The sequence below is a fragment of the Spodoptera frugiperda genome, chromosome 29 (assembly GCF_023101765.2).
Source record: "Spodoptera frugiperda isolate SF20-4 chromosome 29, AGI-APGP_CSIRO_Sfru_2.0, whole genome shotgun sequence".
NCBI lineage: Eukaryota > Metazoa > Arthropoda > Insecta > Lepidoptera > Noctuidae > Spodoptera > Spodoptera frugiperda.
Window position 1 is genome coordinate 7,144,599 of NC_064240.1, and position 23,649 is coordinate 7,168,247.

Sequence of the window (23,649 nt, forward strand, 5' to 3'; positions counted from 1 at the left end):
CAACCGAAAGATTAACGATTAACATCGTTTACAAACTTGTAGGTACATCCTTCACTGGCTTTAGCCTCATCAATTAAACAATAACAGGCTGTCTATCTACATTAGGGAGTGAAGTTACCATGAACCTATTTTACAATGTCCAATCTGACAACGGTTGGAACAATCCATAATGTACAACCATAAAATCCATTGCGCAATTCTGGTCCAATCTATCTGTTAATCTGTTTGTTATCTGTGAATTCACAGCGGCCATAGTTGCATCTCATCCGTCCATCTTTGAACACACTAGATCTCTGAAACAATGGAGTGTTACCTCGAGAACAATGTCAGTGTTGTAAGTACCACTGCTAAATAATAAACATTCTAATTAGAACAACTGAAGGACATCTGAAAGGGAGATTATTTTGATAAATTGGATAAATTCATCCTGTACATAAAAGTCTGTATGCCTTGGTACATAGTTTCTTCATTGTTCGATATGAAATTGTTACTAAACGGAGTTTTACCTAGATTATCATCTAGTACGTACCTAACATCAGATGAAAGGCAACCTTCCAAACAGAGCATCGAGTTTGAATTTCAAGTGAAGAAACCTAATGATATTATTCTAATCCTGGAAATTGAGGTCAACCAAATGTTCAGTACTAAAACCAACGAGAGAATATCGCAGAAATTCCTTAATTAAATAATAAACAAACAATGAAATAAACATAGTCAGTAAACCCGGGCTAGAGTTAATTTCCAGGGCCGCCCGCCTATAATTTAATTTGAATTTAATTATGAGAACTTCATTACAAGCGTGTATGACAATATATTTGTTATACAGAGTATTTATTAATAATGCATGATTATTTTCTACTTCATTTCATATTAAATTGCAGTTTTATAATAATGAAAACTAAATTACTGCCTCGTGACGCAATTGACTCAATAGTCAAATGCAATTGCTGAAATCTGCATTAATTTGTCTCTCCAACACACACACACACACACAACGAAAAATCGAAAAAGCCCAAATCTTTTTGTTCCACCTCTTATTATGCCATCACACTTTTTGCTACTACAGACTAACAAGGCATTTAGGAAATAGATTATCATATAGCACATATCCAAATACAATTCTCATAACATAAGTAACTTAAATTAGACCATTACACCACTACTATCTCTATTTACAATTCCCAAGAGAACCACATAGCGAACCTTTTCTTCTTTAATAATTTTCTAACCCATTTGATACATACGTATATGTACCTTTCTCAACATATTCCGTCCAATTTTATACGAAACTAAAGGTTTGCTCTAGGGAACATAACTGATAGGTACGTCTAGATGAAAGAGAATCTATGTATACACACTGTAAGGAAAATCTCGTTTAAATATCAGTTTTAAAAAGTGTTTAACATGTCTACGGGTTTCCTGTTCATAGAAAATTTTCATTTGAGGTTCATTCATCTAAACTTCTAACCATGGGTTCATTACCTTCTTGACTAAAAGAGTATACACAAAAGGAATAACTCTTTATAAGAAAGCTTTTGAGGAAAACAAGGCTACATCCTACTACTAAACTACACTAAGAAACCACCAACTTGACATGTATAAAGCAGTTCATCCAACACAAAAAACAAGCCAACATTTAAACAGAAATATGACTCCTATTCTGTGAACATACAAAGTTGGGAAACCACAACGCACTCGAACATGAGTGGCACTTCACTGGAAAACCCTCAACAAAAGACCAACAGCTATTCTCATGTAAAAGATCAGACTAATATCTACACATTGAATCATGATACAATCATTGTAACGTAAAATAAACATGACATATCGACTAAAACAATTAGCATAATGTTAGTAAATAATAAAATCGCTGTATGCACTCTCAGACGTTTGACAAACTAGTATATATTACAAAAGGACTATATCAAAAATAATTAAGGAAAATAATTGAGAAATAGCCTTGTAAAACTATTACCAGATAGGGAGACAGAAGAATGTCTATCAGATCAAGTTTTATTAAAACACCTTTGAACGAATGTTAATTTAATGAAAGATGTTTAGAAAACTATTTTGTCTATATATTTGTCACGATTTTCTTCTAACAAACAACTTGGACCGATATTAGAACTCGTTTAGCCATACACAATAGAATGCCACTCAATAGGTTTGCGTCAACACTGCACGGTCTACATGAAGCTTAAGTTTTCAATATCGACAAGCTAAGCAAACTAATAGAGCAATATGAACCAACGCGATATCATCTTAAAACTACTTTATATTAAATAGAAACGTTATTCTTAACATTAATAATTATGCAGCTGCCACTAAATCGTGGTTAGATAGCATCGATTGTATTGTTATTGTACTTTAAAAGAAACATAATAATGCTCCTATCTTGATATTTGATCATGTATTTGCAATTAATGTCTATTAAAAAACAATTTCCGTGTGGTTCGTTTGATTTTAATAATTGTTAAGACTAAATGATATTAAGATTAAACATGCAACTCTGAAAGGATGTATCGACTGCATGTACTATTCAATAGAATAATACTAATTTATAATACCAAAAAGTTCAAACAGAGTAATTTACCCGACCATGAAATTAAAGAGGTAGGTTTATGGATGGACACGTAAGGAAATATATCAAAATGTATTTCACGTAAATACCTTCAGTGATAAAATCTTAGTTCGAAAACATTAACATTGAACGGGGAAGTTTAAAATGGGTACGTAGCCATGCTCGGAATACAGTATTTCTTATAAAATACCCAGCTCCACAATAACGATACGAAAGAAAATCTCAAATGAGGAAGAAAAATATAAAAATGAAAATAGATTCGCACTACGATTGCATCTTTCCGTGGCTCCAATTTTCCGGACCAACGTGAGCCTGATTAAATTTTATTACTCTCTATTTCTGAGGTTCACTGTGGTTAGTTTCATTTCATTTGCTTAAAATATTTATGTAGTTACGTAGTTTTATAATAATTAAGAGGAACTAACGTCGTGAATTCTGAATGAAGTCATTTTCTCTTGAATTCTGCGCTCCATTCTGGTAAAGGACGCAGTGTTTAATTTATCTCGGACTGAAAATAATATACTGATTTCTGAAATATTTCGTAGCATATCCAAGTACATATTCTATGTATATTTTGTCTTAAATATACTATTTTCAATATAGACTTCAATACAAACCCGTTGTCTGTTTGCTGTTAGTTCAAATATAAATCGAACAACCCTATCAATGATAAATTATATTAACAAAATTTAATAAGCATTAACAATATTGTTTACATTATGTATCAAAGCTTTACATAAACTTGCTGACAGGAAATTATCAGATACATTACTAGGTTGATTTATAGGCAACGATTGTATGCTAATGTTCAGACATTACAGCAATGTGACACGATTTAATTCCTACATTATAATAGAATTCACATTAAAAGATAAACTCTAATGTTCATACCTGGAATTTATTGTAATTAGAACCATGTCAATGTCGTTTTGTATTAATAATTGAATTTAATTCTAGTAAATGTAGGTGTGTATGTAAGTGAACTGAATAATTTCTTGCCTAAGAAATAGGTACCTACGTGCATACCTAGGTGTAAATTATTGTACACTAGCTAAGAAATAGTAAATGTATTATAACTATTGCTACTACTTAGTACTTACTATACTTTTTACTTTATTACACTTATAAAACTAAATAGGTTTTAATTAAATTACATTTTTAAAAGAGTAATATGACAGACAGACAGGCTTAATTAGAATAATAAATTGATACACAGTTTTAACTATGAATAGTTATAAAAGTGTACAGCGTGCAATAGGTTTAAGTTTACTTCAAACAAAAATTATAACTTGTATTATTTGCATATCTAAGTCATAAAAACTACTATTACAAAATTTACCAGTTGTCTCAACTAAATTATAAATCACAAACTTTTACCGCGTACACAAACAAAACGAAATAGCAAAGAAAAGCATTAAACTTAACTCATTTTAAAAACAAACAACAGACGAAGGTTTTCTGAAAAATCAAAACAGCAGTGAAATCTGAGATATCCCCAACAAGTTAAATTATCTTTGTACCCACAACGAATTTAAAAGCAAACAGACTCTTGATTTACAAGGAGAGCCTTAAGTTAACAAACGTTCACAGTTTTCTTCGTAACAGGGTCCAAATTACAAATAATACTGGCCAAAATGACAAGACTGTTGTGCTCAAGTGCTTGTACATTTCCATTTATTTTTAAAATAACGGGCTTTTAGTGTCCTCTAATTGGTTGTTTCTGTGGACCAAAAATTGTAAATGAATGTTAGTTTTTCTGCAATGTTTCAGCTTGCTATCCTTTCGCAAAATAAGTGATATGATGCTATGAAGTTCTGTAGGGTTTTTTTGATTCTTCGAAAACAGATCATTTGTCAAACAGAGCTTTCACTCAATTAGAGCAAATTTCTACTATTTCAAGAGAGAGTCAGAGTATAATTTTTCTTTTATTGAAGCTTAATATCTTCCATTAATTTAATTCTGAAAGAAAATGCAAACCTTAATACAAAAGTAACGGTATGTACTAGAAGTTTTTGCAATTTTATAACTAAGATTTTATAGGAAGCCTTAATAGAAACTTAATAGAAAATGGTGGACTTTTATTGAACACTGACTTTGAGCTGTATTTCTCTAGAGCAGTTTCATTTTGCAGTCAATTGGTTTTTAATACACGTTTTCCTTACGTATGATTCATGAAATATTTTGAAGTTTAAAACAATTAGAAAAAGATTACGAAAAGTAAATAGTCATATTAACGTGGACTTTAAATAATAAGTGTAGAATTAAAATAAAGTTTTTTTTATGTAATGAGCCAAACGAGCGGACGGATTAACTGATGGCAAGCATAGACTCCCAAAACACCAGAGGCACAAATGCGTTTCGTTGCGTTGCATACAAATGCGTTGCCGGCTTTTTGGGGAGGTTAGGAATTTGAGGATTGCTGGGCATTCTGGGATTGGGGAGATTGGGTAAGGGGTTAAATAGCCTCCGGTATCCTCACTCTGACGATGAAACACAATGCAAGCATTATTTCATGTTGGTTTTCTGTGAGAGCGTGGTATCACTCCGGTCGAGCCGGCTCATTCGTGCCGAAGCTTGGCTCTCCCACATACAGATTTCATTCCCGAATATTACATAGCCTGTTCGCCATGTTACCTTGTAACAATCACAAAACTACATATTTTAGGGTGTCCCTCAATTTCACAAGCTTTTCGTCGTAAACTATTCCTGCGTCAACTCAGGTCTGGCCACGTTTCATATTATTGGAAAACCGAGCAACGCCAGTGCACCGTGTAGTTCAATAAATAAATAACATTTGCATGCAAACAGTGGTTGTAAGACCACCCAAGTATGATGTGGCCGACAATATTTTATCTCGATTGCCAATATACCAAACCTTTTGTTTGCTCCATGAATAATATTATTATACCGACTGCGCCAGCCGAAAAGAATTCAGATTTGCCGACAAACCGCTGCGGTCAGAATTTAAATGCAAATGGACGTCGATTTGTTGACAGCCGCGGCTATGGCGGCGTTAAACATTTTTAAGGATCCAATTTTTGTCCTATTTCGTTTTGTTTTTAATAAACCAACGTTATCTATATCACGAGAATGGAAAAAACCAACCACACAAGAAAATACCTTCAGACAAAGCTTTGAATGACCACGGTATGTTGAATTAACTGTACAGCAAAAGTAATTCCATTCCACGGGGAAGCAATGCAGCTGAGCAGTCCAGGGTGCAACTACGGACGGAGATCATAAGACAGAAGATAATAAAGGAAATGAGAAAACCGCAGCCCGACTGCAATCGTTATTGTTCTGCGCTCAAACAAAATCACTTTGATTTCCTTAATTCCAAACGCTTATTGAAAAGCCACAAATGAAATTCCTATAACCACCTCTTGGTTTTCAAATACTCTCACAATTAGTTTTGCATTTAGAATACGGAGTTGTTCAAATATTTTCTTACTCAAAGCTGTGCAATACTTAGTTGGTCTAGAATCAGATTCAACACTAGGTAAAACTATAATCTGCACTTTCCTTCTTCTTCATAGTGGAGCTAATTAAAATAATAAATCCTCTTGTCCTTGATCATTAAGTATTAGCTGTAACGCTAACAAGCAAGCATCTCCGTTTTTGTTGGAATATTAACTTGGCCGCCATTTTTAAACATTCATTTTCGTTGACAAATGATCCTAATGGCCGCTTCATTCCAAATCAGCTGGAGTTAAGTATACTCACAATAGACAGAGTAACAAAATCTTTTTCTGTAATTGGATGCTGTTTTTAGAGCAAGATATCAACATTACATAATTTAATGAGTCACCCTTAGTATGGACCTTAGATATAAATCATTCAGCATATAACACCCATTAACTATCCTATGATGCATGGCTAGATTTTTTTATTTATTTCAGTAATAAGAAGAAAATCCCCTCTAAAACACTTTCTCTCAATAATTTTCTTACTACTTACAACAGTTCTAATAAATGATAACACAAAAAGAAATTGATTTAATATTCTTGCATGAGCATAAGACGGTTGATAAGAATCCCGGTGGTACAATGTAGAATTTTCGAATTCGGAATTCTCAATTTGAAAACTGAATTGCTTAGTTACAAGAACGCTCCCTATTACATGTTCTGTTATAATTTCTCCTTTGTACTACCGTTTCGGACATCCCAAGTGAGTCGCTGGAGTCAAAAGCTGTAACAACCGTTGCAAATACAGTCGTGACAAAGCGCGAAAACCCTTTGTGTGCAAACGACAGTTCTAATTGAAATTTTGATATGTGAAATAGTATTCCTATATGTGAACTGCGGGCTGAAATGTATAACGTCCACATTGCAATTACAAAAAGAACCATTCAACAAAATATTATAGACTTTCTCAGTATTAAAACTATAAAAAATAAGGACATTTCCCTCGTGGCGTACTCTATTTTTTTCAACACGGATGCATGAGCAATGTATATCCTAGAAAAGTTTGCACGTCATGCAATAACGTCAGGAAGCGGACTTAAACCTACAGATAAACGAAAAAACTGTCCTTTTAATAAAATACGTATAGATTTATGATATACCAGTGAATGGCACAAATAAAGCAAGGACAAGGTTCACGTCAAAAAGAAATACGTCTTATATTATTTGAACTGCGGCAAGTAATTGGTTTTGGAATCGACCTCCTGCTATTGACAAACCTGTCGCAGCCAATCGGAGAATTGAGTTATTAGTTTTTTTTTTTAATCCTTACAAAGCGGTAATGGAACATTTATCGCGTGACTGCAGCTCGCTATTTGATCATTGTAATCTTAATTTCTATTTTAGTTCTGAAGTCCAACGAGATGAGATCGAGGGAGAATGAGATGAGAGAGTTTTAGATTGAAAAAGAAATCTTGAGTTCAACTTCTTGACAATAAATTGACTTAGCTGAAATGCTGAAAACAACATATCAAATCATAATTTGTAGAACATGCATAGGTAGAAAAAGGTGTGCATAGTCATTGGTAAAGTATGGAACACAGACTGTACTTACAACTATAACTTTTAAAAGAACATTAGAAATAACAAAACAAACAGATTTAAAAGAACAAAAACACGTCATGATAATCGTATAATCAAACCTACTAAATAGTCTTAAACATTCCATTGAGAAAGGAGACTTCCATTTTAAAAATACTATCTAGCGACATTTTCGTATTAGAACATTTATTTATTGCAATGGTAGAATATAAATTTACATTTATCACACTAATTATCCTTCTAACTTGCTATGGTCGCTACAACCAGTGAAATGGGAGAAGATAAAAAATCCTATTTGCATGCATTTGCATATTTATTACGAAATGGCCTTAATAAGTACATTTTCAGTTGGAATCTAGCTTTTAACCCTCTGTTCACTAGGGATGTGCTTACCGTGTTTATTGCATAGTAAAATGCCAAGCGAAATTTTGGCGAGCCCAGACCACATACAGCCCTAAATCTACATGAGATAAAGGTTTGCGAACGGGGTAATTTCGATGGAATTATTTTACTAAGTTATAATATAGGTCCTTAGTTTAACTTAAACTTGATCCTACTTGTAAAATGATATGATAAGATTGTTATAACAAACATTTTACTTCCAGAGATAAACAAAATACTTTACTAGTATACTTAAGGTATTTGCGTGACAGTCGAGCCATTTTCTTTTATGAAATCGCTTTCTCCTCCCTTGTTGCTATCGAAGACGTTTTCTCAATAAGCTATTTATGTAGATCTGACAGATAAAGAATCGGCGAATGATATCGGCTGCTTCCTTGTGTCGGAAAATTCTATGCATTTTCTAAGGAATTTTGCACGCAGTAAAATTTTATATCTCTTAAGTAAAGATTTTCTGTTCACACCAATAACTTCTGAATTATGAAACATGAAATCTGAATTATATTTAAAGTCTTTTTTTGGATATACTCTTGAAACTTCTGTGCCGTAAATTCAGAAATACTGAAAAAATGAAATAAGACAAATATGGGTAATTACTTACGCACTTTATAAAATTGAAATGTATAAAATTGAACCAGACCGGTATTAAATACAAATCCCCTGAACATTTAATAACTTTAGTCTTTATACCTATCGCATAACAGAGAGAAAACAATGCAATCTATGCCGCATTTTCTTCCGACCGCCTGTACAAACCTTCCCTAAGTAAATACCCAATCCGACAATTAAGTAAAGAAGCTTTTAGTTCCACTGGGATTAAAACAATCTCTGATTCTTTGTGTGAACAAACAGGAAATGTCCTATTAAACGTTGTCATCATGTTCTTCGAATTGTTGTGTACAGTATACACTTGTACAGTATACTGTACAGTCAGCTAAGTAATTTTGTCAGTGTGCACGGATAAGAAAATAAGGATTAATTTAGTATGGAAATAGAAACTATTACTTCGGTGCTGTGCCGACTAATACAAGCGATTTTGCATTTTTGAAAAGCATACGATCCGGCAACAGTTTTAGGGTGCTTTTCAACCAGAGATGTGCTATGTATATAGTTATGGTACAAAAATGTAATAGCTAAACTGAAACTAAGTGACCGTTTCCGCCAGTGCTAAGTTATGAGTAACAATGAATATGATTGGTGGAAGCCAAACGCATCTACAGCAACGTAGCATAGCACATATCTGGTGGAAAAACAGCCTTAAATGCTACTGTCTCTGTACCAATCTCAATTATTGCTACCAGCACACCAAATGACTTGGCTGACTGTACATGTAAGTACGTAAGCAAATATTTTTGTAATTCAAATGATTATCTGGAATACTTCGTGTATACATATTCTTAGACTTGAGATCATTGTATTTATGCGAACGAAGGTGGTGCCATTGTTAGAATAACAATTGTATCTACAAAAAATCGTTACGAAGCATTATTTTTTGTTCTACACAATTTGCGTTAAATACATTGTCAAGTTAGTTACAAGTTAGTTAGGATATAAGGAAAAAAATGCTAAAAGCCTTTACTAAAGTTATGTAGACGTAATTTAATTTCGGTTAATAATATCAAAATATTCATACCAACTTCAACGTTAACAAACAAGTAACTTTATTGGGTTTTCTTGGATAATAGAAAAATCTGACCATTTTCCCCAAAAAAACGATTTGCAATCTCCGAAATAGGATAACATAATTCAAAGCTTCAAATAAATCTGATTGCTTTGGGTCGAATAAAGTTCGGACGAAAGCCACTTTCAGTTGAGGGACGGACTAGTACTTTATTTGTATAGTCATCCACTAGTTCTTGAAAAGGGAGGAATAAATTCTTACTAGCTTTTACTGGTGTCAATAGGTCCTCCTATTATATCATCTATGTATGTATCTTCAGATCATTCTATGATTCGAAAAGTAACTCAGTTTGCATTTCATTCTCATCAGTAAAATAAAATAATCTATATTATAACTTTCGTCAAAATGTGTTGTTAATAGAACTAAATTAGATTTAACCCTGCCATCAAACACACATCCACACTGCACATTTGTAGGGATTATGAAGTGATGATTAAACATCAGCGACTTATAATTGACACCTAGGTTCTCATTCACAAAGAAAGTTATTTAGATATCTTCATGGTTGTACCTATATAAAGGAAATACTACCAGAAGATAGATCTGTCTCCAACATTGCAGCTCCTATAATCACCAACATTTCAATTCAATTAAGCACGTTATCTTGTGAAAACACTTCGAAGACAAACTTCCGAGAGGACTAAAGTCCAGTTTTATTAGCTAATTATTTTGTGTACTTTAAAAGTTGTAATGGTAGTTCAGTCTCGGTACATTCGGTAAAATTCTTCCAGAAAAGATAACAGTTAAGGACTATCAAGTAGTAAAAGTTTAAGAAAGAAGGATTCATTGCTCATAAAATCTTTTATGGCGTATGTAAAGTTTGGCAAGTCTGCGCGAATACATCCATCTAAGTATGGGAAATTTCTCTATCCCACCTCACACAACAGATACGATGGAGTTGCGATATAAAACGTTTTTATATCGATAAAAACTTTTAGTTGGAACAAATGATCCTCTCTTGTCCGTGAAGTTAGACTACGAGTTGTGGAAAGTTGAACATGGAGTAATTATTTTTTCTCGCCATCTGAGCCTGACAACGGTCTAACTGGTTCTGGATTTTTATTGATAAAAGTGGTATTTTTTTTAATAGCTACCTTCTTAATATAGCGCTCTTCTTCTTTTTTGTTCTGTCATTTTTTTAAGCTTTGAGCGAATTACGCTATGCTTGCCTCGTAATGTATAGTAATCACTCTTTTGGTAGTTGATTAAATACTTGTAAATTCATAAGCATAGTTTTCTCAGTATAAATGAATTGATAGTTTTTATTTCATCAGAAGTATAAATCCACCGGCTAAGCAAACACAATAATCTGCCAGTAGAAGGAAGATCACAATAATTGCGCAAACAGAGATAGCTCCGTAATTACACGTTGTACCTTCTACAATAGATCACGACTGGACTTAATCGATGTCTCAATGACGTGACTAGATTTGCGAACAAATATTTACTAAGAGCGAATTAAGTTACATTATAGTACGATACAAATTTACTAAAAGATTCCGTTCTTAAGGAGTTGGTTCAAGTAGCATTATGCTCGTACCTAGTAAGTTTGGTGTTGTTATTTTACATTTGTGAACTATATAAATATTGGCAATTTCAATTTCAAATATGTGTAATAAAGAAAAATATATCATCCCAAGAACCGAAAATTTTTATTTATCATGAGATCATCCACCTACTCAAACTTATAAAAAAGAATCGTCTAATTCTAAATTAGAACCAACAAAAAAACAATAATAATGAACTTACTTAAAGCCCGACATTGTCCAGATGGGAAACAAATGAGTTCACAGATAAAAATCTAATTACATCTAGTCTGCTAAGCTTCATCAATCCTAGATCGTATCAATAGAATCAGATGTTGAACACAATAAGACTACAGGGAGCAATCAGGCATACCTTTTAAGTCTAATGTATCAAAACCTTCAATCTAAGCTGTCAGAAGTATCGATCAAATTACCAATCGCGATCACTTATTGGGTAATATGTCGTCTTCGTCTCACGAGTTCTAAGAGTCTTTGAAATAATACTTAGTTCAGGATTTTAAATTATATATTTTAGTCATGATTTCAAAATATTTCGTTGTTATTAATTTTATTGTATTGTATTAGAAGTATCTAATAAAATAAATCAATATCTACAGGCAGTAACCTGTAGATATTGGCTATGGAATCATTGTAGGTACTATTACGCGACACACGACGCGGCGATTGTCGCACTGCTACTGAGCCTCTAGCATGGCTTGAAACTAGTCGAGTTCCTCGTCAAAACATTACGTGAGTAAGCCGATAACATAATAATTAATTTAATTTAATTTAGTATGTCTCACGAAAGTTACAATAAAATCATTGTAGGTGCTGTTATAAATTTTGATCTTTTTTTATAATATCGTATAATATGCAATCTATAAATAGTTTTACTATGTTAAAATCTTATTTTCATATCATGACTGTGACAAGAAAGCTCACAGCCCACCTGATGGTAAGTTGTTACCGTGGCCTAATGCTTGCAATACTTGTGCATTACATGCGCTTTGTCGACTCTGAGAGACCTATTTACATCCTTCTTCAAGTAGATAACCTATATTGTAGCCTACTGTCCTTCGTACTTCTATTGTCCTTTTACATCCACGAGCAGTGACATCCACAAAAATAAAGTACGTTAAAGCAACTAGTCAAACGTCAGTACGTGAATTACATTACCACGTAATATAACGACCTCGTCGACAAAACATTAGTAATTTGTCACTTCCACGCTCCGTATTCGTATCTATTTTCTCGCATTCCCCCTTATATTACATACCGAAATTCTGTAATAAAATACTTGCGTTGCGTTATGGTTGGTTACATTACCATCTGTTACGTTTCTCTTATTCCGATGTATGTACTGACTTTGATATAGATATTAGGTATGTATGTACAGTTATTATTAGTTCATTTGTATTATTGTTCTGGCCTAGAACGGGTGACGTCTTGACACAAAAATGTCAAGACGTCCACCGTTAATAAAACACAGGACATTACACACACATTAATTTGGAAAAATAATATTCTGAATGATGTTAAATTTACAACCAGTAAAATAATATGAATCTTATCGCCTAACATATTATGTATGTAATTTTATTATGAACGTAGTTCATACCTTAAGTTGTTCCTAGCAACACAGAAGCGCTTCACATTTCATATTCTACACAGTAAACTTTACAAATTGTAATAACTCCACAAAATTGATTAACTTCGATTCGAATTTACAATACAAATTAATTAACTTGTTCAGAACAAGAAGTTCTATCAAATATATTATTTGCCTTACAAAAGAATTTATTTAAAATCCAATTTCGAGACTGTCTTTTGTTTGACTATCGGAGAAATAATTGGAAAACATCTTCATTTATATTATGTGTAAACCTAACAGAAATTGGAATATAACAAAAATACTATCTACAATATTGAACAATGTGCACCTCTGCCTACCCCTTCGAGGATTATAAAAGGCCAGACTATTAAATAAATAATATTTAGGAGCAAACAAAGAAAATATACCTAACTTTTAAAAGGACATCATGACTAACTTCTTTAATAACGTAAGCTTTTCTCAATATATTCACAAAATCAGTAGGTGGTACTGAGTCATTATAATGCACAGTGGTGGATAGTCAGCTCGTCTGTCGTATAGCGACTCAATATGCAAAACGGCCTGTGATTCAGGTGTCTTCCCGTCAGCGTCACGTTGTGTGACTGTACTGAACCTTATGCATTTCTGATGTGGATAATTCCATCTGCATTCCTCAGAGAACAATGGTTACTTAGTTCAATATGATAATACTGAGTTATTAGTTTATAACCAGTTTGGACCAACTAAGAAACAATTATTGGACTGCATATTGAGTTGCGAAATTCCCGGTGAAAACTCGGAACAGAGGTCAACGCCCTTATATAGTACCTCTTAAGAGGTGGGATGAATTTTAAATGATGAAGTGTTTAAGTACTTCCTACCTTTTAATAAATATCGTCATCTTTATACTGAGATCAGAGCTTCTGGGTTTATGACGTCATAAATGAAAGTACCGTTATTGCCTTTTAGAGACTAATGTGACGAAATAAACCTGTGTCATACCAGCGTTATCAAGCACAGTAATGGTATTTTCTCGTTTATATAGGTATAATGTAGGTATGCTATCTTAAAATTGAACCAACATTTTTGAATGGCTTCATATTAATCAAAAGTTTAAGCGAAACACGAATGCTCAAAATCATATTTCTTCTGGTAACTTCCTCAAGTATACGCCTTTATGCGTATTCATTAATAATTATAATTTAAGCGTGTTTATTGTCCCTTAGCGGCCCTTTAAAGTGTGTGAACGAATTCTTAATGTCGCAGAGTACCTCTTAACTACTAAATTAAATTGGTCCACAAGGATTTGCTGGCACTTGCTGTTTAAAATTAAACTTTGCGTTTCGAGTGCTGTCCTTTGCCAGGTTGTTTCTAGAACTAAGTACTAACTGGTTTACGTGTTGTAGAGCTGTCTAAGACTTAGCCGATCTCTAGAGATACCTCGTTTGTGTATAACCCTGGAATATTTTCACCTTTGTGTAACTTTCCACTACTACAATAAGGCAGCACGACGCGATGAAAACAGAGTTGAAGTTTGTTCTCGATTCTTCTCTATAAAAACTTTACTCTGTGGAATATTGAAGTGAATATCGGTTACAGATAAATAATAGAATAAAGTTTCTAGTTCACTATTTTTTCCCAATACATAACGCAAAAACAATACCTACTTTTGCGTTATGTAGTCTTATTTTTGCTTTAGCCAAACAAACTTTTCGTCATAAGAAGTTAGAAAATGTTACTACACAAGTCAATTTTGATTGTCACGCCTGTTATCCCGAAGGGGTAGGCAGAGGTGTACGTTAAGGCACTGTACAATGTAACCCACTTTTGACAATTTATACTGTAAGTCAATTTTGAACGTTTCCAAAACCAAGTAAACTTTATGTTTTCCCCGTTTATCGAAATTCCCATCACGTAGTTCTCACTTGGTGGCCGTCGTCGGCAGTCGTAACTCTGTAAACCCCTTACAGAGTTGTTTCATATTGATATTCAATTTACGAGTCGCAGACTATAAGGCAGCGTCACAACAATGGAACTGTCGCATTTCAAAAGAGGACTCCCTACAACTTTATGGTCACTTTCAGTTTTAACGTTTGAAGGATGGCCGGGTCCGTATTAAGTTTTATATTTTATACTAGAATGTTGTGACTTTATTGCTACTAATAAATGAATGATTCTTCCACTAATGGAAAACCTGGATTCAACATTGATATTGAGGATTTTTGTGCAAAATATTGCAGTTGCTGGTGTTAACATCTAAAAAATATTGGAAATGACCGGAAGATTACACAATTCCTAAAATATCTCAAAAATAATCCAGATATCCAGTTCTCTTAGTGCAAAATACAGCTACTATCAAGATTGGTAAGACGATAGCCGTCCATTAACGGTCGGTTGACGTATGGAACCAATATTTTCCCAGCTAACGAAAACGTCGACTCTGGCATGGCGCCATGATATACAATGTTATTAGTATTAGACATAGATTTTCAATGTAATTACAATTAAAATAAATAATTTACACTGGTACTGCTTTAAACATATGATTACTGAATATCACTGTTTTGTCATGAAAGCAAACAGGTGCAGTGTGTGATATGTTTTCTTACTACGTTTAAAATTGAAACTTAATAAGAAAATATGCAATATGCTACCAAGTATCATAACAGAAGAATTTAAACCAAGTTTTAATTTGTATCTCTTATTATCTTTTTATATTTTTATGCTACTACTAACTCCTCTGATATGGCGGGTGCCACTGGACGGCGCTGATCACTCACCTTTACCTTCAGTAGACACGTCTGCTCCTTTCCCCCAATCCCAATCCCATAAAAATATCTACATTAAACGCATCATTCATCATCTTTCCTTTCTTCTTATGAGTTCATCATTACGCGTGCCGCAAAAACCGCAGGCCTAAGTTCAAAATCCTTAACTAACTAGACCGATAGTTTCCGCAAACAGATCGTGATTGGACGAAGCATGAGGTCGAAGGAGACATGACTTACTGTATACCATGACGCCATCAAAATGCCGTCATTGGTACCAATGACATCATTTTTACGATATTGTTACTCTACATTTTCATATAATAAGTTATTAGAAAACATTCGTCATTATTGTTTGCGAATATGATCGAGAAAAATATTATTACCGATTAATTCTATAGAGATACCTAATACCAATCTTGCAAATATGACATTATCTAAATTAGTTTACGACAACACGAAATATCGCTCTTTAAAATTAATTCAAATATGCTTACTTAGGTATCTACATTAGTTTACAAATATTCAAGTAGATAAATAAACACAAACATTCACGCCTGTATCTCACGGAGCGAGGTAGAAAGAAACCACAAAGCTCCACCTACCACGATCCTTACATACTTCTTCGGTTTCCTTCGCTTACTTATTCAAAATGTTCCTGATTAATTCAGCAAATCAGTATTCATAGATACATCGAGTGCTATGATGCTGAAAAAACAAGTATTCATCCAGTCTACACAACATAACGTGTTTCGCCTTAGTATTGGCAAGTAATTATACTTTTTAATTAGCTTCTACAAGAACTTTAGTTACGGAAACCGCGAAGTGTACACTATTCTTAAAGGTTGCCGGGCTTTGCTAGTTGTAAAATGTCTTTTGAAAACTTTATAGTATGAAAAATGAACCACCTTATTATTTTTTTGTGTTCCAGTCACAGTTTTGCGTTCGTGGTTGTATTGGCTAGACTGCAAACGATTTAATTTACAAGTCGTTCAAGTCTGAAAACAAGTGTACAAATCTGAAAATACCATGTAAATCTGACATCATAATACCGTACTTATTATGTACACAGGCAACCTACTTAGATATTATATCATCTAGAACGGCAATAGGTCTTTATACTCAACCACTCTTCTTTTTATTAACCTCCATAAAATGTGTTATTAATTCTCTTTATGTATTTAATTCGTGAAGATTACGAGACCAAACTCTTAGTTATGTTGTCGTAATAAACAAACTCGTAAACCGTCTGTCACCACTCCCCAGTGTGGCCATAATGAAAAAATATAAAATACAAACGCGTAAAATATAAAACAGGATTAGCGACTCGACTCTATTGCCGTGGAAATGAACGGAAAATTAATCTCTAGAATGTGCCCAGAAATTGTAATGATGAGTGAGAAATATTACTTACAGGTTTATGATAATGTAATTATTTGAACTAGCTTCTTAGTTATTATTTATCCACCAGCAGTAGATTTTTATTTTCATTTCGTAACATTCCATTGACAGCCAATAAAATTACTTAAAAGCACTTTCAATTTGTAAACTACATTTCCCATTCGCCTGCAAATAAGTACAAATTGATTCTGTTCGTTTCACTCAATATTCCTAAACTGTACTTGGTAAAACTCGAGGGTGCTAATAACTTTATTAAATTGCCGGCGTCTAGGAAGGAATTCGGTCGAAGTGGTAATTAATTTCCATCAGGCTGCCTAGAAACGACTTGTTTTTAATGTAAAGTCGAAATTCTTCGGAAATTTCGTCGGATTTTAAATAGAGTTGCACAGTTCGAGCGTTCCCGGTGTTTGTTTTGCTGAACGGAACAGCCGAAAACTTTTGTTGAATGAATTTTCATCGCTGTATTATAAGTTATGTTGTAATTATACACCAGCTTCCGTACAAAATTTTATAATTACATATTTCAAGTTCAGACTATGGTTAATGAAGTCATTATAAAGTTATTTCCGACTTTCATATTTATTTTTATCATAAAAATCTTTAAAGTAATTTCAATTTAGTAATACATGCCAGGAACTACGTATTTGTCATAATATAAGACCGCAATCTTTGCTTTAGCAACATCACCTCCGTTTTCGTAAAGGACTCGGAATCCATCCGTGGCCGTAAGAAATTCCATTTCCTGGTTCGCTTGTACAAACATCGTCTTGTGGAAGTTGGCATCAACCTCCTCTTCCCTATGTTTGCCTGGTACCTATCACACACTTATGAAACTATTTCATAGCTATAAGATTATTTTTTCCTATCTAGAAATATTTCGAACGCTCTCGTCGATCTGGAAACATAAAAATAGGTAATATCGTAGATCAACTAAAAAAAGCAGACTTAACTAAAAAACATGATTTACTCGCGTAAATTTATTGAAAAAAGTTCTACTAGTTTCGAGTCACAGAGGGACTCTTCATCACGAGCAGCGTGATTTTTGGGTAATTTAGTATGTCTCACGATAGAGGACTTGAATTTTTCCTTTAATTAATTAAAGCACATTGCGCTTACGAAAACAAACTAAGTAATACAAATTGTTGTAGCTTACATACAGAATATATATAAATATAGCATAATCATTACCTTGTTACGTCTTCATTAGGATAGTGCATCTCTGTGAAACCAAATTCTACGTACCTACACACATCTAGGTATATGAAGGAACGCGGTACGAATCAGCCTTGTGGAAGGAACATGCTAATCCTATTAATTAGTATGAACAGTGCCTCTGCAGTGGAAATGCCAAAACTACATTTATATTAGTAGAGTATGATTGTTCAAAATATGGAGTACCGGAGTACGTGTGCTTATTTCTTGTCAGTAACAATAGTTTGGTTAAATACTATGGTTTATTTTAAATTTTTAGGAATAATTTTCTCGTATCCCTAACAGTTTGTTATCTATCTATACATATCAAAGCATTTTAGCCGTAAAGATAAGGAAACGAAAATCTTCTTAATCAAGCGAAAACTCGTTGCAAAGAACACGCCAATAAGACCCACAGGTGGTCGCTTTAACACAATTACATTTACATTTTCAAATCTAACTTGTGTGACTTAGAATTGAAAATGAAACTGTAGTTTATTTGTTTCACCAGCTGATTGAAAATTCGAAATCCGAATAAACTTTTTATCTTAAATACATTTAGAAAAAAAAAATGTGCCAGTATTTTTTTTTTCTAAATGTATTTAAGTAAAGTTGTGCCAGTATTTTTTTTTCTAAAGGCATTAAGGTTATCTATTTAACAGTACATTCCAACTCATACTGTATTCGATTTCTATCAGAAAGTACGTAAGCTGCCTTTCCTTGGGATCCGTATTGAACCTTTTTAGCGGCCTATTCTGTTATTGTAAAGTCGAGGTGGGTGAAGGAAGCTTTTCCTTTTGATAGATAGGATGATTACTCTTCTATTGTTATTTTAATACTCTTTGTGAATACTTATGTAAAATGTTACGAGAAATTATACCTTTATACCTTATTATTGTGATAAAAACATGATAACTCCTATTCTTACTTCAGCACTAATCCAAAACCAAATTCATTAGACTCGCAGCATAGCATTCTCCGGTAAACAAGGTGTAAATTCTACGAGAAAATAAAAACCATGCATGGGGTGCAGTGTTTTTTAAAATACATGGAAACAAAATACAGTTTCAGTTAACAAAATTGCCAAACTCGTATTTCATACGTAACATTTACCTACCTGAAATCGCATTCAACCGAATGAGAATTTTCAAATAAAAATCCCATACTTTTTATTTGAACCATAAAACGTGACTTACGGATGGAGTCGAAGCTTCATTTTACAAACACATCGTTAGGAAAGGTCAATTGCTTCCATAAATTGACTATATGATTGGTAAACATACTTTTTTTATTTCCTGGATGTGGTAAAGTGTCCCGGGTACATTGTTTCTGCAAAAAATAATTATAAAAAATCATTTAATAGATAAGTTTACTTTGATAAATCTGAATTTGATTTAAATAACTGTAAGATCAAAATTATCTTAAATATCGCAACGTCTCTCCTTTTATCCCCGAAGAATTAGACAGTGGTGCACATTACGACATGTAATGCCATTGTACAATGCACACAAGCATTTCACTATTTATGTAATAAGTCTTATTTAATACATAACCTATTGCACAATTATATTCTCCGTGCTACGACAGATAAATTTTCGAAAAATCAAAAAATCTCAGTAATCCTTTGCCTGACCCGGGAATCGCACCCAAAACCCCTTGCCCGGTAATCGTATTTGCGGCCACTCGACCAACGAGGCAGTCCTTTCCTAAATAGTAACTTAAAATAACGTCAACCTCGGATATACCCACAACATATAGATACATAGAAACATTCAATAATTAGTTTCAATCGTGTATGATAGTAAATCCTACAACTACATAAATATATTCACTTTCAAATCAATACAATTTGAATTTGAATAGAAATGAATGCCAATCAGATTTCAACCACGGTTTGGTCAGATATTAATGGATAGATATGGTTTACAATATCTATTGTGCATTTAACCACAATTCTGGTACACTCACGGATCATCTATAGTCATATAACGTTAATTAAAATGTATTTGTTCTGTTGTTACCTATATTGAACCAAAATCCAATTATATATTTTTGTAATTACAACTTTGATTTGTAAACAAAATTATAAATACACACCTTTTTTTAAGGGGGGAAAATCATCCTCGATCGGACATCATGACTTCGAGGCGAGAGGGAGTGTCAGACGCTTACTGACTAAAAACCACCCGTTCCTACACCTGTTTTTCGAGCCAGAGCCCCGGTAAACCCTAAGTTTAGGCTAGGTAGTCCGCAACTTCCTACAATTATAACTTAGTAAGTCACAAGTTGTAGTATTAAGCCACTAGTGTTGAACAAGCGTGGTGATTAAACCTCAAACCTTCTCCGTGCGAGAAGAGGCCTCTGGTCAGCAGTGGCCACTTATAGGCTGTTGATGTGGAGTGATGTGATCAATAATTTGATGTCCTCGAATAATATTCTATTGAATTGTTATACACACCAGATTACTACCTCAGTACTTACCTATATACGAGACATAAAGTACATAAATATATCAGTGTCCACATATTTTACTCAGAAGTTACAGTATAATTACAAACCACGGGTTTAAAGCTTGATGACCAATGATGACCAATGCGTATTATTACTTATAACATTGTTGTAAAACAGTCTCACAACCTAAACTAAGTTACGTAAACGACCACAACAACGTATATTAAAAGTGTTTACAACTCTTTTATGAACACTAACAACAACTTTGTATTGTACCTGCGGTCCTGCGTAATATAGTAACACTAAATCCTAAGACGTGGTGGCCTGGAGGTCTAAGACGCTGGCTTCTCATGCATACATAGGTGGGTGCCGGTTCTCACGGGTCCGGTTCGATACCAACTAACGGCAAATACCAATGTGACTTTTTCCAAGTTATATGTACTTCCTAATATTATTTAGACACCACTGACAAACGGTGAGGAAACCTAAACTTATAATTTCTAATTATAAGTTTGAAATCACCAAACCGTATTGAGCAAACGTGATGTTAAATGCTTAATCCTTCTCCATGTGAGAAGAGGGCTTTGGTCAGCAGTGACCACGCATTTGCCATTGAAGTCCTAAGTAAAAGACCTAGCTGACACGACTACCTTACCTAGTGTAAAGATTATGGCAAACCCTGTAATGTAGAGGAAGTTCATAGTCCAGCAGTGGATTGTCGCGGGTTGTTAAAGATGAAAAGCAAAGGAATGCTGCATACTAGAGCAAGACTGTAGAGGGATTAGTCTTGTTGATAAAAATAAAAAAATATTTGAATGAAAAAGGATAAAATATCTAAAATGTTTTGGAGCAGCAGGGTTTAGTCAACCTACATGGCACGCACGTGTTTGTACTTACTCCAGAAATCCGATCAAGCAAGTAAACCCCGGCTACGACGGCACTGGAGCTTAAGCACCCACGTGCTAAAAGTGCTTAAATAAAATTGACATTACATATAAGAAAACTATTTTAAACCAAATTTAGGAAAACATTAAAAATAAGATGATGAAGAAAAAAACTTTAGTTACATCATAAACAGAAGAAGAATACATTCCATATCTAAATTAATGGTATCTATTATTTACATCATGTAATAAATAAAAAACCTAATAACAAAACTAAAAGTATGTAAGTACAAATATGTTTTAACATCTAAAATTTTGTACTTAAATACCTATATTTTTTATTATATTTAACTTAGAGATTCAGCGACCCCACAGTCAAACCATTACAACGGTTTTGTCTATAATAATGTTACCTGTGTGAAAATGAAATAAATAAATAAAATAAAATAAAATAAATAAATAATTTCGCGAATATACCGTAGGTGAGTAACAGAGTAACCAGTTCGTTTCAACTTCCATCAAGGTGTCAAAGTAAAGTGCTCAAGTAAGGAGTTTATAATTATCCTCTTGGTGTAACATCTAGAAAATTCTCAACTGTGTCTCAGCTTAGCCAGAAGGACGGAAGCTCTACAACATTATTCTGAATACTTGAATGTTAACGACTCCGAGAAATGCTTGTAAAGCTGTTCTTCAATTTAAATTATTTATGTACTCGTAATTTATAGTCCGAACTTACCACTAGTCTATTATGATTTGTGATGGCTACTAACGAATTCTGCTAACTTATTGGCTATTTAATGTAACATTATAACATTTCAAACCGTCCTTAGAAAGTGTAAGTTAGCAATTACATTAAAAAGGAGATGAAAACAAAATTAACTAAGATTTTTTTGTAATTATAGGTAAGTACTAATAAATTTTAAATTGTCTACTAATATACCTACCGTAGTATAAGACATAACAGTATAGGGACAAAGTTTTTCAATTCCCAGCACCTCGGTGAAACAGAATGGTGTAGTAGCAATATCGCTTTCAACTTATATCCCCTTGTCAACAACTGGATTTCAGCCAACGAATTTTGATCTTTTTTCGCGTTTTTTTAAATTTTCTACCTCTCTTGTGTATTGGTAGTTTGTAAATGGAAATTGTAAATTCATAGAATAAAAGGATTGGTACATAACCATCTATGACATATTCTTTTACGAGAAAAAGTCTACTAAAAGTAAGTAAGGATTATTTTCTCAAACATAAAATTACTATAAAATTATCTTAACAATCCATCATTACTATAAAAGTCATGATGTAGTATATTAGCTTTGGATATTCCTTATGATCTCATTAGGAAATATGATTAGTCACTTGAATTGAACATGACCTGTTGACTTATGCTAATTAGACTTCGTAGAGGATTACGCGATGCTCTTACTTAGAACACAGGCTCTAACAAAGCTTAAGATTAATAGAATTGCTGACGAAATAAAGGAAAAATCATTAACTATATGACTGTGGTCGTCGCTTGAATCATTGGTATTGTAATCACAATCAAGATAATGTAGCCTGTAGCCTTTAGGTGATAAAGGTAAAAAATACTTACGCAACATAAAATTGCCATGATTACCTTCTGACGGATATAGTTTTGTTATCATCCGTATTTAACCTATTTTACAAAACGAGAAAGGATTACCTAAATCCGCTCTAACTTTCGCATTATATTTAATAGCATGTGTTCATTCGATCAACAAAACATCGCTTTTAAAGCTTTCAGCTAGATTTTAAAGTCAGTGATGCCCAAAACATTGGCTAATAACATCAGCTCACTATGAACTTTAAAACTTGAGTAAAGCCGGCTATTTAGGTTTATTCATCGTTCATTCGTTCGGCTTTTGTTTCCCAATGTTCGTTCAAAACCTCTCACTTGAAGGAACTAAGTGCACAAGCGTGTTGCCAATCCGATATTCCACCACTAGCTTTGTTTGAATCGAATACTACACAAGTACACAGATATAGGCCTTAACTATCAAACAATAAACTTAATTTTCTTCATCATACACCAATCGATCCCTCACTGAATATTTATCGATTTCACAGTTTTTTTCTACGTTCGCGGTCTTTGATGTAACTTGAACGCCTTCAAACTTATCATCTCTCCTCTCTTTACTTTGTGGTTTTATTT

The 23,649-nt window shown here is 33.5% G+C and overlaps 1 protein-coding gene across 1 annotated transcript in view; it reads left to right on the forward strand.

Moving 5' to 3' along the window:
* LOC118268677 (uncharacterized) overlaps positions 1–23,649 on the forward strand; it is a 173,771-nt gene that overhangs the window by 133,208 nt on the left and 16,914 nt on the right. The gene's annotated exons all lie outside the window — the stretch shown is intronic.